At 46.5% G+C, this 12,365-nt stretch overlaps 1 long non-coding RNA gene across 1 annotated transcript in view; it reads right to left on the reverse strand.

Annotated features, from left to right (window-relative positions):
• Positions 1-12,365, reverse strand: part of LOC115460052 — a 67,488-nt gene that overhangs the window by 3,492 nt on the left and 51,631 nt on the right. The gene's annotated exons all lie outside the window — the stretch shown is intronic.

Here is a 12,365-nt window from a genome sequence, read left to right on the forward strand (position 1 = left end):
GAAAATGTGGGATACAAATGCAATAAATAATAATAATAATAAACTTGTGATGAAGGTGGAAGAAAGGGAACATCGGAGGCACAGGAGCAATGGGAATGTAGTAGGGAAAAGAATAGGCACACCAGCAAGCAGTATTGCCAGCATGACCAGTTCCCTGCCAGTTGCCACTTCTTCCCCTGCAAGTTTTCTATGGGCATCACAGAACCATCTTTAGAGAGAGAGAGAGAGAGAGAGAGAGAGAGAGAGTCCCTAACTACAGTGAATAACAGAAAACATCAGCATCGGTCTGCTGCAATTGCATACATTTCTGTGGCACAGTATCTTAGCAAGCTCATCGATGCCACAGCCATGGAATTACTGGCGTATTGGACACAAAAGTCTGCAGTCTGGTCAGATCTAGCCAACATTGTCCAGTATTTCCTGTCCTGCTCACTTACCAGTGTGCCCAGTGAACAAAACTTTCATGACCAGCATCTAACTTAGTGGAAAGCTGGTGTTTTACAGTCAAATCTCCCCCTGCTGGGTTTCCCCCATTTTCTGTGACTCTGGGAGGAGAATTGAGTTCACTGGTTCAGGTAAGCAATGCATGCCCACGCTTTTTGCTCTGTGTCTAGCTGGGGTTTTGCCAGTATTCACTTTAGTTTTAAACAGATATGGGCAAATACAACCAACAGACAAATTACACTGTCAAAACACTTTACACTTCAATTGTTGCTGCCTGGTCTCTCTTTTCCAGGGAGTTCTTTTAGCCTGTTTCACTACCTGTCCTGCTTGCTCCAGACCCTGCTGCTGTTTGACCTGCTGCTTTGGTCCTAGAAGGTTCTGTTAGCCCACAATACAAAAGCAGAAAAAGAAAGGAAAAATCTCCTTTTTCCTTGTCCCTCTCTACTTCTGGTGCTGATGCAGACCGTGGCTCTGCTAGCCGTGCTTTCCACTATGTCCTGCCACCGTCCGGCCTGCTCTCTTAGTTCCAGTGGGTTCTGTTAGCCCCTTATACAAACACAGGAAATCAGAGAAGAGCCTTTATTCTTTACTTGCGGGGGGGGGGGGGGGGGGGAATAAAAATGTATTAACAAAAAGAAGATATGTTTAAGTCTGTGACCCTACATAGACTTTAACTCTATAGTATATTGTGTCTTTCAAGGAGGACAAAGCCGTAGCGGAGAAATTAAATGAATTCTTTGCTTCGGTCTTCACCGAGGAGGATTTGGGGGGGACACCGGTGCCGGAAAGAATATTTGAAGCGGGGGAGTCGGAGAAACTAAACAAATTCTCTGTAACCTTGGAGGATGTAATGGGTCAGTTCAGCAAGCTGAAGAGTAGTAAATCACCGGGACCTGATGGTATTCATCCCAGAGTATTAATAGAACTAAAAAATGAACTTGCGGAGCTACTGTTAGAAATATGCAATCTGTCCCTAAAATCGAGTGTAATACCGGAAGACTGGAGGGTAGCCAATGTTACTCCGATTTTTAAGAAAGGTTCCAGAGGAGATCCGGGAAATTATAGACCGGTGAGTCTGACGTCGGTGCCGGGCAAGATGGTGGAGGCTATTATTAAGAATAAAATTGCAGAGCATATACAAAAACATGGACTGATGAGACAAAGTCAGCACGGATTTAGTGAAGGGAAGTCTTGCCTCACCAATCTAATGCATTTTTTTGAGGGGGTAAGCAAACATGTGGACAATGGGGAGCCGGTTGATATTGTATATCTGGATTTTCAGAAGGCGTTTGACAAAGTGCCGCACGAAAGACTCCTGAAGAAATTGCAGAGTCATGGAATCGGAGGTAGGGTATTATTATGGATTAAGAACTGGTTGAAAGATAGGAAGCAGAGAGTAGGATTGCGTGGCCAGTATTCTCAGTGGAGGAGGGTAGTTAGTGGGGTCCCGCAGGGGTCTGTGCTGGGTCCGTTGCTTTTTAATGTATTTATAAATGACCTAGAGATGGGAATAACTAGTGAGGTAATTAAATTCGCCGATGACACAAAATTATTCAGGGTCGTCAAGTCGCAGGAGGAATGTGAACGATTACAGGAGGACCTTGCGAGACTGGGAGAATGGGCGTGCAAGTGGCAGATGAAGTTCAATATTGACAAGTGCAAAGTGATGCATGTGGGTAAGAGGAACCCGAATTATAGCTACGTCTTGCAAGGTTCCGCGTTAGGAGTTACGGATCAAGAAAGGGATCTGGGTGTCGTCGTCGATGATACGCTGAAACCTTCTGCTCAGTGTGCTGCTGCGGCTAGGAAAGCGAATAGAATGTTGGGTGTTATTAGGAAGGGTATGGAGTCCAGGTGTGCGGATGTTATAATGCCGTTGTATCGCTCCATGGTGCGACCGCACCTGGAGTATTGTGTTCAGTACTGGTCTCCGTATCTCAAAAAAGATATAGTAGAATTGGAAAAGGTACAGCGAAGGGCGACGAAAATGATAGTGGGGATGGGACGACTTTCCTATGAAGAGAGGCTGAGAAGGCTAGGGCTTTTCAGCTTGGAGAAGAGACGGCTGAGGGGAGATATGATAGAAGTGTATAAAATAATGAGTGGAATGGATCGGGTGGATGTGAAGCGACTGTTCACGCTATCCAAAAATACTAGGACTAGAGGGCATGAGTTGAAGCTACAGTGTGGTAAATTTAAAACGAATCGGAGAAAATTTTTCTTCACCCAACGTGTAATTAGACTCTGGAATTCATTGCCGGAGAACGTGGTACGGGCGGTTAGCTTGACGGAGTTTAAAAAGGGGTTAGATAGATTCCTAAAGGACAAGTCCATAGACCGCTATTAATGGACTTGGAAAAATTCCGCATTTTTAGGTATAACTTGTCTGGAATGTTTTTACGTTTGGGGAGCGTGCCAGGTGCCCTTGACCTGGATTGGCCACTGTCGGTGACAGGATGCTGGGCTAGATGGACCTTTGGTCTTTCCCAGTATGGCACTACTTATGTACTTATGTACTTATGTACTACTACTTAATATTTCTAGAGCGCTACTAGGGTTACGCAGCGCTGTACAAATTAACAAATAAGGACGGTCCCTGCTCAGAAGAGCTTACAATCTAAAGGACGAAATGTCAAGTTGGGGTAGTTGAGATTTCCTGAGAAGAGGTGTAGTGATTAGGTGCCGAAGGCGACATTGAAGAGGTGGGCTTTCAGCAATGATTTGAAGATGGGTAGGGAGGGGGACCGGCGTATGGGCTCAGGAAGTTTGACCCAAACATGGGGTGAGGCGAGGCAGAAAGGGCGAAGCCTAGAGTTGACGGTGGTGGAGAAGGGTACTGAAAGGAGGGATTTGTTTTGAGAGCGGAGGTTACGAGTAGGGACGTAAGGGGAGATGAGGGTAGAGAGGTAAGGAGGGGCTGCAGATCGAATGCATTTGTAGGTGAGTAGGAGAAGCTTGAACTGTATGCGGTATCTGATCGGAAGCCAGTGAAGTGACTTGAGGAGAGGGGTGATATGAGTATATCGGTTAAGGCGGAAGATAAGACGTGTGGCAGAGTTCTGGATGGACTGAAGGGGGGATAGATGGCTAAGTGGGAGGCCAGTGAGGAGTAGGTTGCAGTAGTCAAGGCGAGAGGTAATGAGAGAGTGGATGAGAGTTCAGGTGGTGTGCTCGGAGAGGAAGGGGCGAATTTTGCTAATGTTATAGAGGAAGAAGCGACAGGTCTTTGCTATCTGCTGGATATGCGCAGAGAAGGAGAGGGAGGAGTCGAAGATGACACCGAGGTTGCGGGCAGAAGAGACGGGGACGATGAGGGTGTTATCAACTGAGATAGAGAGTGAAGGGAGAGGAGAAGTGGGTTTGGGTGGGAAAACAATAAGTTCAGTCTTGGCCATGTTCAGTTTCAGGTGGCGGTTGGACATCCAGGCAGCAATGTCGGATAAGCAGGCCGATACTTTGGCCTGGGTTTCCGCAGTGATTTCTGGTGTAGAGAGATAAAGCTGGGTGTCGTCAGCATAAAGATGATAGTGGAAACCATGAGAAGAGATCAGGGAGCCTAAGGAAGATGTGTAGATTGAAAAAAGAAGGGGCCCAAGGACAGATCCCTGAGGAACTCCAACAGAGAGCGGGATAGGGGACGAGGACGAACCATGAGAGTGTACTCTGAAGGTACGATGGGAGAGATAAGAGGAGAACCAGGAGAGGACAGAGCCCTGGAACCCAAAGGAGAACAGTGTGTCAAGAAGTAGGTTGTGATTGACAGTGTCAAAAGCGGCGGATAGGTTGAGGAGGATGAGGATGGAGTAGTGACCTTTGGATTTACTCTATAGATTATATAATGGGATAAAGTGTACAGAATGTTTCTCTGGATTGGAGAGTCATATTAGGAGAATATTTAAGGTAACACGTGAGAGCCGATAAGCATCCAACTCTTATTCTTCAATTGGGATAACAGTGAAACAGTGTAAGAGGTGTAATATTTTTGGCGTCAGTAGATGGCAGCACTACCACTCTAGCAAAGCGAAGAGCAGCCTGTAGTAAACCTATTTTTGCATAGTGGTCAAAATTTGTTTTTAGACATCTAGGGGGAAAATAAGAATTTCCCTTGAAGGATAGGGTGAAGGGAAAAGTACAACCTGTGTGCCTCCTGCAGTTTGTAAGCTGGGAGAGGTGTGGTAGCCGTGTTAGTCCACTCTTAAGGTTATCAATAGAAATCAAACAAAATAAAACATGGAAAAGAAAATAAGATGATACCTTTTTTATTGGACATAACTTAATACATTTCTTGATTAGCTTTCGAAGGTTGCCCTTCGTCAGATCGGAAATAAGCAAATGTGCTAGCTGACAGTGTATATAAGTGAAAACATTCAAGCATTACTATGACAGTCTGACAGGGTGGGAGGATGGGGGTGGGTCGGAGGTATGCATAGGGACATCAAAGCATATCATTGATATTCTAACAGGATGGGTGTCATAGTAATGCTTGAATGTTTTCACTTATATACACTGTCAGCTAGCACATTTGCTTATTTCCGATCTGAGGAAGAAGGGCAACCTTCGAAAGCTAATCAAGAAATGTATTAAGTTATGTCCAATAAAAAAGGTATCATCTTATTTTCTTTTCCATGTTTTATTTTGTTTGATTTCTATTGATAAGCTGGGAGAGAAAGAGGGTTAGAGGACAAAGGGGATTATGCTTAGTCTTGTGGCATTGTAAACTACTGAGTACAGAGAACAAGGAGCAAGTTAATCACCATAGTCTCTTCTGCCATAACAAAGAGAAATGTATCAGGATGCTTAGATATACAGGAGGAAGATTCTCAGAGCTGCCAAATTACCCATTCCAAGAGGGAGATGTTTTGGCTGGTCCCAGTTTTAAACTTACATCCCAAAGCAATGTCGTATTTGCAGTCCAAGATTCTACCCATTGAAATTAGTGATTCAGGTCCCAAGTGGAGGAGTAGCCTAGTGGTTAGCGCAAGGGACTCTGATCTTGGGGGACTGGGTTCAATTCCCACTGCAGCTCCTTGTGATGCTGAGCAAGTCACTTAACCCTCCATTGTCCCAGGTACAAATAAGTACCTGTATATAATATGTAAACTGCTTTGAATGTAGTTGGAATAACCACAGAAAGGTGGTATATAAGTCCCATTCCCTTTCCCCCATAATGCACCAAGATGAGGATGACAGAAATTCAGGATCAGCCAAAAAAAGCCCCCCTCCTGGAATGTGTAACTTGGCAGCTCTGCATTCTGGGATTCTGCTCCAGAATAGTGCCATTAAAAAACTAATTAAAGAGGGGTGGACTACTCTGATAGATCTCAGTCAGAGGTGTTCCTTAGATTTGGAGGCAAATATAAAATGGGATATTAGGAGGGTTTTCACCATCTTTTTCCACGAGAGTCCAGGAAGGAAAGGAGAATGTCTCTTTTTAAGGTTACCCCTCCCCTCCCCACCAGAGTTAGAGTGGCAGATCTGTCAAGGTGGCCCAATTTTTGAAAAGGAAATTTTTAAGGCATACCCTAGCCTTGCCCCTAGCCATGCCCACTCTGCTTCCTGGCTTCTTGTAAGCTCTTTGAGCAGGGACTGTCTTTCTTCTATGTTTGTGCAGCGCTGCGTATGCCTTGTAGCGCTATACAAATGCTAAATAGTAGTAGTAGTAGTAGCTTCACCCCACTGGCTCACCAAAATTCTGCAGCCATGGTGTCAACAAGCCATTTCCCCTTCAGGCAGCAGGAGACACCTTAATAAAACTTCTTCTCCTCCTGCTGCTGTTGGATCAATATCATGATAGAAGGTGTGAGAATTTATAGCTCTTATCGCCAGCAGCAAGAGCTCCTGCTACTGATGGGAGAGGAGAAGCTGATGAACAAGAGTTACTAGAGTGTGGGAAATGAATGGCAAAAGCAGAAATCTTCAGCTGAATGTGGAAGTCTTAGCAGATGTGGAGTGGGGAGTTAGGAAACTAAGGGGGGTGGGGGGAGTTATCAACATGGGCTAATTGCATAAAATGGGACCCCCGTGCTAAAATAACACAACTTATGGTAAAATAAACCTGTCTTAATGGTAGCCCACGTTGATAACGTCCCCCTTAAGCCAGACCTGGTTGACTATCAGGCTTATTTTCAAAAGAGAAGGGCGCCCATCTTTTGACACAAATCGGGAGATGGGTGTCCTTCTCTCAGGGTTGCCCAAATCGGCATAATCAAAGCCGCTTCCCGTCGCGGGGGCGACATAAGTTCCCGGGGGCGTGTCGGAGGCATAGCGAAAGCAGGACTGGGGTGTGCCTAACAGGTGGGCGTCCTCGAGTGATAATGGAAAAAAGAAGGGCGTCCCTGATGAGCACTTGGCCGACTTTACTTGGTCCATTTTTTCTTACGACCAAGCCTCAAAAAGGTGCCTGAACTGACCAGATGACCACCGGAGGGAATTGGGGATGACCTCCCCTGACTCCCCCAGTGGTGACTAACCCCCTCCCACCATGAAAAAAAAACAACTTTAAAAACATTTTTGCAAGCCTCAAATATCATACTCAGGTCCATCACAGCAGTATGCAGGTCCCTGGGGGGGGGGGGGGGGGGGGGAGGTGTGTGTGTGTCAGTGGAGGCATAGCGAAGGCGTGGACGTCCTTTCAAACATTTTGGACATCCTGAACTGCCCCCTCCCCACAGGGACAGCCAAATTTCAGGGGTGTGGAGTGGAGGAGTGGCCTAGTGGTTAGAGCACTGGTCTTGCAATCCAGAGGTAGCTGGTTCACTGCTGCTACTTGTGATCCAAAATCCAAATGAATACATGGGGTGTCAGAGGCATAGCAAAGGCATGGACATCCATCTCACAGAAACATCCACATTTTTCAACTACCCATCGCAGGGACGGAGGCATAGCAAAGGCGCCTAACACTTGGACATCCATCACCCATACTAAAAAAAACCCATTCCTGACAAGCACTTGGATGTTTTCACCTAGACTTGTGCTTTTTTTAAGGTTGTAGACGGCAATTTATTTAAGGTTGTAGACGGCTATTATACACACAGCTTGTCTGCATGTATGAAGCCGTCTTTGGCATGCGCAGAGCAGCCATGCATAACACTTTGCTGCTCTGCACTGGCTTCCCCTCCTTAGGAAGGAAATCGTGTGCAAATGAGCTAACAGTGAGCAGCTCATTTGCATGCGATTTCCTTCATGCATGCCCGTTGCTTTCTGAATTGCTAAGGGATCGGTAAGGGAAGGGCTTTTTCCGTTCAGTTAGTGCATCAGTTAGTCCACTTCAGTGCCCCCTAGGGTGCCCGGTTGGTGTCCTGGCATGTCAGGGGGGCTAGTGCTGGCTCCTCCCACGACCAAATGAGTTGGATTTGGTCGTTTTTGAGATGGGCGTCCTCGGTTTCCATTATGGCCGAAAACCGGGGACGACCATCTCTAAGGTCGACCATCTCAACATTTAGGTCGACCTAAATGTTGAGATTTGGGCGTCCCCGATCGTATTATCGAAACGAAAGATGGCCGCCCATCTTGTTTCGATAATACGGGTTTCCCCGCCCCTTCGCGGGGACATCCTGCGAGGACGCCCTCAGAAAAACCTGTTCGATTATGCCCCTCCACTTGGCTAGGCGGCTGCCTAGGGTAAGCCCGGTGCAGTAGGGATAGGGGTCAGTGGTGTAGCAAGGGCAGGGCAGTGGGGGCAGTCCGCCCCGGGTGTCAGCAGGTGGGGGGGGGGTGCTCCGCTCCCGCTGCTCCCACCCAAAGGGCCGCTGGTGCTGCAGTCCCTACCTGCCTACCAGCTCCGTCGACAGACGACAGCCCTCTTCTCTTGCCACCACCCTGCCTTTAAAAAAAAATCTGTGAAGCGGCGTCGCAGGCAGCGCCTCGTGTCTGCCCTGCTTGTAAAAAAAGCAAATCTCCTCATCGTCGTCGGGCCTTCCCTCACTGTGTCCCGCACTTCTCTGAGGTAACTTCCTATTTCCGCGAGGGCGGGACACAGTGAGGGAAGGCCCGAGAACGAGGAGGAGATTTGCTTTTTTTTACAAGCAGGGCAGACGCGAGGCGCTGCCTGCGATGCCACTTCACAGATTTTTTTTTAAAGGCAGGGTGGTGGCAAGAGAAGAGGGCTATCGTCTGTCGACAGAGCTGGTAGGCAGGTCGGGTCGGGTCAGGGGGGCTCAGATGGAAGGAGGGGAGGGAGTTCTCAGATGGGAGAAGGGGGCTGGAACTGGGGTCTGAGAAGGGGCCATGAGGGAAAATGGGGGCCATGCCTGGGGCTGGTGGGAAAATGGGGCATGCCTGGGTCAGGTGGGAGATTGGGTCTGGGGCTGAAAAGGGGGGCCCTAATGCAAGGCATGTGGATGAAGGGGGCTGAAACTGGGGGCTGAAAAGGAGGGTAGGTGGGATAAGGGGGCTAGTATTGGGACTGGGGGCTGAAAAGGAGACAGGGAGAAGTGGCTGGGGGCTGAAGCTTGGGACTGATGGGAGAAAAGGGCTGGGGCTGAAACTGGGGACTGGTGGGATAGTGGGGCTGAAACTGGAGCTGAAAAGGGGGGCAGGTGGGAGATGTGGGCTGGGGCTAGTACTAGGGGCAGGTGGGATAAGGGGGCTGGAACTGGGGGCTGAAAAAAAAAGGGGCAGAGAGAAGGGACAGATCCTGGATGGAAGGAGGAGCGAGAGGGAGGGCAGACCCTGGATGGATGGGAGAGAGAGGGCAAATGGTGGATTGAAAGGGCAGACAGTGGATGGAAGAGATAGAAAGGGCAGACAGTGAATGGAAGGGGGAAAGAGAGAGTGGGCATACAGGGGCAGATGGTGGATGGAAGGAGCAGAGATAGAGGGCAGATGTGGATGGAGGGGACAGCAGAGGGCAGACACTTGATGGCAGAGAGAGAACGAAGACAGATGCTGGATGGAAGGAAGACAGTGAAAAGAAGATGAGGAAAGCAGAAACCAGAGACAACAAACTGTAAATAAAATATATATTTTTATTTTTTTGCTTTAGGATAAAGTAGTATTGTAGCTGTGTTGATAAATGTTTATAATAGAACATGTAAACAAGGTAATCTTTTTATTGGACTAATTTTAATACATTTTGACTAACTTTCGGAGAACAAAACCCCCTTCCTCAAGTCAGGATGGGACACTGTAACAGCACTATACTGTATTGACATGAGGAAGGATGTTTTGGCCTCTGAAAGCTAAATGTATTAGTCCAATAAAATGGTACTATTTTATTTTCTATATTTGTTTTATTTCTATTTGTTAATTTGTAAAGTGGTGATTGGTATTTGTTAGTTTTTTCAAATTTACATCTGCTGTCTTTATATTTTGCACAGTACTAGAGGACATTTTCTGTTTCTGTGGTGTTGCATTGTATGCAGAGTCTGGCATTGGGGGTTCAGTTTAATTTTTGTCTAAATAGAAAGTTTATGATTACTTATTCTATAGTGGATTAGGGTGTATCTGTGTTTGTGAAAAAGACATGGCTTTCAGTTGGCATTGACTGTGCAGGATCTACGATCTGTACTATTCTGTCTGGTTTCGTTTTACAATAGGTGAATTGATGTTCTAGTGCTTACTGTAGTGTTTAAGATGCTTTCCTTTTCCTTGTGTGACTCGTAGAAATGACTGCTTATGGTATGGTAGAATTGCTCTATAGGTCCTGAGAGTTTTGTATTCTCGGCATGCCTAGTACTGGATTTTGGAGGGGGGTGTTAAAAAATGACCAGCCCCGGGTGTCAACTACCCTGGCTGCACCACTGATAGGGGTACATGTCTTATTTATAGGCTGATGGTCAGGGCCAGGACTGGTAAAGACCAGCAGGCAGAATAAGCTAGGCATCAAACTTTTTCTCCACTGTACACAAATAATCAAGTCCACACCAAAGTCTTATGTCTGAACCAAATTCTTTACTTTTTCCTTTAACTGATAAAGTAACAGACTTCACTTCATTTAAAGAGGGGGCCTTCTCCTCTACTACTACTACTTATCATTTCTGTAGCGCTACTAGACTCTCCTTCTTCACTATTCTCAAACCTTCTCTGAGTTTTTGGTTGTGCAAGACAGGGCCACCAAGAGACGGTGCTGGGCCCGGGGCAGGACTGCTGCAGCCCCCCCCCCCAACTACCACCACTGCCCCTCACTCACTCAAACCGCCACCGCTCATGCCCTCTACCTTCTTACGTCAGTGCGCTACTCTTCCCCGGCCTCCAAGGGGGGCCTGTCTGACTCCTGCTCCTGTGTGCCGGGACTGGGTTATTGTGTTAACGCGATCACCCAGGTCCAGACAGGAGCAGGAGACAGTCAGACCGCAGTGCTGGGCCCGGGGAATTTTGCCCCCCCCCCCCCTTCCCACTCTTGATGGCCTTGGTGCAAGGTTCAAAGAAATTCATGTGAACAACACCATCAAAGTCACAAAAGACTGTAACCATGATTTTTTTTTTCCCTGCAGAACTTTTCCTTTGCAGGTGAACCTTTGTGATGATACTCCATGGATTCACACTTTGTTTCTGGCTCATAACGATGAGCCTGTTTCATCAGCTGTCATGATCTTGTAAAGAAATTTCTCATCTTCATTCTTGCATTGGAATAGCAACTGCTCACAAATTTGATGTCTCAAAGCTTTCATTTCTGCAGTCGGCGTGCAAGGAATCCACTTTGCACAAACCTTTTGATATCCATGAACATCAATAAGGTAACCCACACGTTCTCGTGAAATGCCAAGTGTGTCAGCAATTTTCCTTTGAGTGATCTTCCATTTGTCTGGTATGAGTTCATCCCCCTTTTTGTTGTGTGAGATTTGTCTGTTGCTGTCATGTGTTGTCCACTTCATTTTTGATCACACATATCAGCCCTTCCTGGTCTACAATCTTTACATTTTTTGGCCCAGCCATACACAACCCTCATATTAACACAATCATCCATAAGCAACCTGCATGTGGCGATGAATTTCAATTGGAGGGTCTCCTTCAACAGTCAGAAAATCTATCACGGCATGGTGCTTAAATCGCACCGACAAGTGCTCACTGCGTGATTCCATTTCACAAGTTAACAGCAAAACAGCCTCTTCAAACAGACACTTCTCACCAGCTGAGGTGAAGGAAGTGATTTTGAAGAACATGTAAACATGTGTAGGGCATCAGTACTGCCCTCTGTTGATGAATTATGGAAGCGGAGGCATTACTTTTCATTCAACCTTCATATAACCTGGGGGAGTGGCAGGGAAGGAGAGGTATAATAGAAATATTTAAATACCTCTGTGGTATAAATACATTGGAATTCAATCTTTTTCAATGGAGGCTCTGAAATGAGTGGTTGCAGGATGGGGTGAGAATTTTGTTGAATATCTGTGCTACTTGGATACTTCCCAGGTCTTTCTATGCTTTGTTTTGGGAATATAAGGATATTGCTGGGACAGTTAGTAATGATTTTCAGCGGCACAGTTTGGATGGTGCTACTGAAAATTGCTGGATATACCTAGCCAGCAGCACTTTCCTGAATAGCAGGTGATATTACCTGGATGAATGTTTTTAAATATTAGGCCCTTGTTTATGAGTGGAGTCGAGCTCTGGAAATTTTTGTTAAAATCACCCAGTGAGGACCTTAGTGTACTTGCCTGCCTTTGTCCATCGAGACCCAGTTACTGAGCTAAACAAATTCTTTTGGGTACATCCTTAGGATTGGAAGCCAAAACACATTACCAAAGTAGACCTGAGCAACAAAAGCAAGGAACAAGCACCAAGGATTTCTGACAGAGAAGAAGCAGAGCTAGCCAACCCATTAGGCATGGCTAGGCAGTTGCCTAGGGAAGCAGCTTCTTGTGGGCAGTCAAAGCAAAACAAAAGGTCCTCACAGCCACTCAACTTTGTATCATTCCAAAGTGCAACTGACCTCGAATACTGTGTGCAATTCTGGTCACCGCATCTCAAAAAAGATATAC

Source organism: Microcaecilia unicolor, chromosome 1 (genome assembly GCF_901765095.1).
Source record: "Microcaecilia unicolor chromosome 1, aMicUni1.1, whole genome shotgun sequence".
Classification (NCBI taxonomy): Eukaryota; Metazoa; Chordata; class Amphibia; order Gymnophiona; family Siphonopidae; genus Microcaecilia; species Microcaecilia unicolor.